Below are 6719 nucleotides of genomic sequence, written 5' to 3'. Positions count from 1 at the left end.
TACCATAAAAATGGTGTGTATCCGGTTGATCTGTTAGGAGTAGTGCGTAGCCCCCATAGTATGGAATTGAGTTCCTCGACCCAATGGCAGTCTAATTGTTTAAGGGATCAGACTAGGCGAGGCTTAATGCCGTTCTTAATGAGCCCATTGGCTCGCTCGACCTGTCCAATGGTCCGTGGGTGGTACACCAAGGTGTAATCGAGCTTAATGCCCATTTTGCCGCACCAGCTTTAACTTCTTGGGCGGTTGGTACCATTATCAGTAATTATGATGTGGGGGACACCATAATGGTGTATGACATCAGATAAGAAGTCGACAACCGGTCCAGATTCTGCTGAGGTGACGGGCCTTGCCTCGATCCACTTGGTGAGTTTGTCGATCATGACCAATAGGTACTTCTTTTTGTTTGTCCCCCCTTTGAGTGGCCTGACCATGTCGAGACCCCAGACCGTGAAAGGCCATGCTATCGGTATCCTACGAAGAGCTATGGGGGCATGTGGCTTTGATTTGCGAATAGCTCGCATCCGACGCAATGTTGGACTAATGTCCGGGCATCTTCACGGGCGGTAGACCAGAAGAAACCTGCGGAAAGCCTTGCTGACCAAAGCCCGAGTTGCCATGTGGTGTCCTCCCATGCCCGCTTGTATCTTTGCCAAGAGCTGCTTCCCCTCTTCTTCGGAGGTGGACCTTTGTAAGACTCCTATGGTACTCTTCTTATAGAGTTCACCTTCATGGACCATGTATACTTTAGAGCGCCGAACTATACATCGTGCTTCAGTTTGATCCTCCGGAAGCCGATGTTGTGTGAGGTCGGCTAGCAGGGGTTCTGTCCAGGGTGGAATTACGGCCATGACTTCCTGGGCGGAAGGCGTTTCCTCGAGTGCGGAGCCACCGATGACATGATCTTCCTGTTTATTTTCAGGCGAGACATTGTGAGCGGGCTCATTGGATGGTGAACCGGTGATGTCATCCTGCCATGCCATGGAGGGCTTAAAGATCCGCTCGAGGAAGGTGTCTTTCGGGACCGGGTCGTGCTTGGCACCCATGCGGGAGAGGATGTCCACTGCTTGATTGTTGTCTCTAGCGACATGGTGAAATTCTAGGCCCTCGAATCGGGCCGATAGCCGGAGGACCGCATTTCTGTATGCCGCGATCTTGAGGTCCTTGGCGTCGAATTCGCCGTTGACTTCAGGGATTGCCAAGTTTGAATCTCCCCTTACCTCAATGCGCTGCACGCCCATTGATGTGGCCATACGAAGACCATGTAGTAGTGCTTCATATTCGGTTGCGTTGTTGGAGTCCATGTACATCATTTGGAGGATATACCGAACATTGTCGCCTATAGGGGAGATTAGGATGACCCCAGTCCCCAATCCAGCTAACCTCTTTGAGCTGTCGAAATACATTGTCCAGTGTGAATATCCATTATACTCCCAGGGTAGTTCGGCCTTGGTCCATTCGGTTATGAAATCGGCCAGCACCTGAGATTTAATGGATCGGCATGGCTTTGTATGTTATCTCGAAGCGAAGGAGCTCGATGGCCCATTTGGCGATGCAGGCCGTGGCATCCGTGTTATTGATTATATCATTCAAGGGGACCTCTGATGCCACTATGACCGAACATTCTTGAAAGTAGTGTCATAGCTTTTGGGACGCCATAAAAACCGTGTAGGCTATCTTTTGATAGTGCGAGTATCATGATTTGCATGCCATAAGTACCTCTGACGCATAATAGACCAGCTTATGGACTTGGAACTTGAGGACTCCCGCTCCAGAACGAGCATCGCGCTGACTGATACGTCTCCAACGTATCTATAAATTTTTGATTGTTCCATGCTATTATATTACCCCTTTTAGATGTTTATGGGCTTTATTTTACATATTTATATCATTTTTGGGACTAACCTACTAACCGGAGGCCCAGCCCATATTGTTGTTTTTTTGCCTATTTCAGTATTTCGAAGAAAAGGAATATCAAACGGAGTCCAAACGGAATGAAACCTTAGGGAGCGTGATTTTTGGAACAAATCTGATCCAGAGAGCTTGGAGTGCAAGTCAAGAAGCTCCCGAGGGCCCCACGAGATAGGCCCCCCCTGTAGGGTGTGCCCCTATCTCGTGGGCCCCTCGGGCAGCCACCGACGTACTTCTTCTTCCTATATATACCTACGTACCCCGAAAACATCCAGGAGCACCACGAAACACAATTTCCACCGCCGTAACCTTCTGTATCCGCGAGATCTCATCTTGGAGCCTTCGTCGGCACTCTGCCGGAGGAGTAATCAACCACGGAGGGCTTCTACATCAACATCCTTGCCCCTCTGATGAGTTGTGAGTAGTTTACCACAGACCTATGGGTCCATAGTTATTAGCTAGATGGCTTCTTCTCTCTTTTTGGATCTCAATACAATGTTCTCCCCCTCTCTTGTGGAGATCTACTCGATGTAAACTCCTTTTGCGGTGTGTTTGTCGAGATCCGATGAATTGTGGGTTTATGATCAAGTTTATCTATGAATAATATTTGAATCTTCTCTGAATTCTTTTATGTATGATTGAGTTATCTTTGCAAGTCTCTTCGAATTATCAATTTGGTTTGGCCTACTAGATTGATCTTTCTTGCCATGGGAGAAGTGCTTAGCTTTGGGTTCAATCTTGCGGTGTTCTTACCCAGTGACAGAAAGGGTTGCAAGACACGTATTGTATTGTTGCCATCGAGGATAACAAGATGGGGTTTATATCATATTGCATGTGTTTATCCCTCTACATCATGTCATCTTGCTTAATGCGTTACTCTGTTCTTATGAACTTAATACTCTAGATGCAGGCAGGAGTCGGGCGATTTGTGGAGTAATAGTAGTAGATGCAGGCAGGAGTCGGTCTACTTGTTATGGACGTGATGCCTATATACATGATCATGCCTAGATAATCTCATAACTATGCGCTTTTCTATCAATTGCTCGACAGTAATTTGTTCACCCACCATAATACTTATGCTATCTTGAGAGAATCCTATAGTGAAACCTATGGCCCCCGGGTCTATCTCTTGTCATATTTGCTTTCAATCTATCTTTATTTGCATCTTTACCTTTTTCATCTATCTTATAAAATACCAAAAATATATTTATCTTATCATACTATCTTTATTAGATCTCACTTTCGCAAGTGGCCGTGAAGGGATTGACAACCCCTTTATTGCGTTGGTTGCAAGTTCTCAGTTTGTTTGTGTAGGTGCGTGGGACTTTTGAGGAGGCTCCTACTGGATTGATACATTGGTTCTCAAAACTAAGGGAAATACTTACGCTACACTTTGCTGCATCACCCTCTCCTCTTCAAGGAAAACCAACGCAAGCTCAAGACGTAGCATTGACCACCTGATTGGTGGCTGAAATGTATAGTAGGATAGGTTCGCCAATGCTGGGTGCGGCCAGGATAGGGTTGCCGGCGAGAAGTGGTTTATTATCCTCAAGTGCTGCTGTTGTTCCATCTGAGTTCTTGGTCTTTTTGAGCAGCTTGTAGAGCAGCAGTGCCTTTTCTCCGAGGCGAGATATGAAGCGGCTCAAGGCTGCCACGTATCCTGCTAGCTTCTATACATGCTTGAGCCCTGTTGGTACTGTAAGCTGAGACAACACTCTAATTTTGGCTGGATTGACCTCGATTCCTTTATGGGAAATGATGAATCTGAGTAGCTTTTCGACAGGGACCCCGAAGACGCATTTATCTGGGTTGAGCCGTATGTCGTAAGCCCGCAGGTTGTCGCGTACGTAGTCTACCAGTTGGTCTATGTGTTTGGTTTTGACAACCACGTCATCCACATATGCCTCGACCGTTCTGCCAATTTGGTTTTAGAGGCATGTTTGAATCATGCGCTGGTATGTGGCTCTTGTGTTTTTTAGTCCGGGCGGCATGATGTTGAAGCAGAAAGGCCCGTAAGGGGTGATGGATGCGCTTGCTGCCTGGTCGGACTCCTTCATCCTAATCTTGTGGTATCTGGAGTATGTGTCAAGGAAGCATAACGATTCATATCCAGCGGTGGCGTTGATGATCTGGTCTATTCTTGGGAGGGGGAAAGGATCCTTAGGGCAGGCCTTGTTAAGGTCTTTAAAGACAACACAGAGCCACCAGGACTTATCCTTCTTGGGTGCCATAACCAGATTTGCTAATCATTCGGGGTGCTTGATCTCGTAGATGAATCCGGCCTCCAGCAGTTTTGAGAGCCTTTTGCCGATGGCTTGCCATTTGGGTTTGGAAAATTGGCACAGAGTCTGTTTCACTCGCTTGAAGCCTTTTAAAATGTTTAGGTTGTGCTCTGCTAGCCTGCATGGGATTCCTGGCATATCTCAGGTGTGCCAGGCGAATATATCCCAGTTTTCATGCAGGAATGTCCTTAGCGCTTCGTCGATTGCTGGGTCCGGTTGTGCTCCAATGGATGTCGTTTTATTGGGATCTGTTGGGTGCACTTAAAATTTTACTATTTCATCTGCTAGCTTGAATGATGTGGATTTTTGTCTTTTGCTGATAACCGCATCGTCCCTATCGACTATAGTGCGCAGCGTTGTCAATTCTTTGGCCGCGAGGGCCTCTGATAGTGCCTCTAGGGTGAGGGATGTCGTCTTGTTTTAGGCTCGTAGGGCTTTGCTCGGGTCAATTTTTAGTGAGATTACCCTGTTGGGCCCTGGCATTTTGAGTTTCATATACCCGTAATGTGGTATGGCCTGAAATCTTGAGAATGCCTCACGTCCTAGAAGGGCGTAGTATCCGCTACAGAAAGGCACAATGTGAAATAGCAAGGGTTCGGATCTGTAGTTATCGGGTGTGCCAAACACAATGTCCAGGGTTACATGTCCCAAGCAATGTGCCTCCCTACCGGGTATTATACCTCGGAATGTCGTATGACTGCGTTCGATGCGAAACCTGTTGAATTGCATTTTGTCGAGAGTATCCTCATAAATGAGGTTGAGGTTGCTGCCTCCGTCCATGAGCACTTTAGTTAGTTGGAAACCATCGACGATGGGTTCGAGGACCAGTGCAGCCGGTGCGTGGCTGGTACAAGGGGTTGGCTCTTCCTTCTCGTCGAAGTTGACAGGAGTGGCTGCCCATGGCTTGCGGCCCTTACTTGGTATATCTGGCTGAGCTCTCAAACAGCCTTTTTTCCTTTTATTGTTTGAGACGAATGTCCCATAGACCGTAAGGACATTGTGGTCCTGTGGCAAAGCTGCAACCTGTTTATTTGGAGGTGTAAGCCCCAAGATTGACTCGCCATGTTTGGCTACTTGTCTCACCACCGAACAGGCTCAAAGTCTGCGGGTTGGGTTTACGTCTTGCAGGACCGAGTGTATTGGGCATGGTTTATCCAGCAACTCATCCAACACTGATCTTGGCTTGGTTATCTTTTCATCGGGCTCGCGCTCTGGTGATTGATGAGTGTATGCTTGTTTGGTACGAGACTTCCCGTGGTGCACAGCAGGCGGCGGACCCATGTTCATATGTTGCACCCTCCACGTGTTCTCCATGGTGCAATACTTGTGTACCATGTCTGTGGTTTGGTGAAGCTTTGAATTCGGCGATGTGCGTGGACTTTTGAAGGAAATATGCCCTAGAGGCAATAATAAAGTTGTTATTTATATTTCCTTATATCATGATAAATGTTTATTATTCATGCTAGAATTGTATTAACCAGAAAATTAGTACATGTGTGAATACATAGACAAAACAAAGTGTCCCTAGTATGCCTCTACTTGACTAGGTCGTTAATCAAAGATGGTTATGTTTCCTGACCATAGATATGCGTTGTCATTTGATGAATGGGATCATATCTTTAGAGAATGATGTGATGGACAAGATCCATCCATTATCTTAGCATAATGATCGATAAGTTTTATTGCTATTGCTTTCTTCGTGACTTATACATGTTCCTCGGACTATGAGATTGTGCAACTCCCGAATACCGGAGGAACACCTTGTGTCTTATCAAACATCACAACGTAACTGGGTGATTATATCTATAGGTGTCTCCGAAGGTGTTTGTTGGGTTCGCATAGATCAAGATTAGGATTTGACGTGTATCGGAGAGGTATCTCTGGGCCCTCTCGGTAATGCTCATCACTATAATTCTTGAAAGCAATGTGACTAACGAGTTAGTCATGGAATGAAGCATTACGAAACGAGTAAAGAGACTTGCTGGTAACGAGATTGAACTAGGTATGATGATATGGACGATCGAATATCGGGCAAGTAACATACCGATGACAAAGGGAACAACGTATGTTGTTGTGCGATTTGACCGATAAAGATCTTCGTAGAACATTTAGGAGCCAATATGAGCATCCAGGTTCCGCTATTGGTTATTGATCGGAAATTTGTCTCGATCATGTCTACATAGTTCTCCAACCCGTAGGGTCCGCACGCTTAACGTTCGATGATGACTTGTATTATGAGTTATGTGATTTTGATGACCGAAGTTTGTTCAGAGTCCCGGATGAGATCACGGAAATGACGAGGAGTCTCGAAATGGTCGAGACATAATGATTGATATATTGGAAGGTTATGTTCGGACACCGGAAAGGTTTCGAATTGATTCGGACATTTTCCGGAGTACCGGGAGGTTACCGGAACCCCCTGGGGGAAGTAGTGGGCCTTAATGGGCTTTAGTGGAAAGGAGAGGAGGGCCGCAGGGTGGCTGCGCACCCCCCCCCCTTGGCTGGTCCAAATTGGACTAGGAGGGT

Source organism: Triticum dicoccoides, chromosome 1B (genome assembly GCF_002162155.2).
Source record: "Triticum dicoccoides isolate Atlit2015 ecotype Zavitan chromosome 1B, WEW_v2.0, whole genome shotgun sequence".
NCBI classification, from domain to species: Eukaryota; Viridiplantae; Streptophyta; class Magnoliopsida; order Poales; family Poaceae; genus Triticum; species Triticum dicoccoides.
This window is presented reverse-complemented; position numbering follows the sequence as displayed.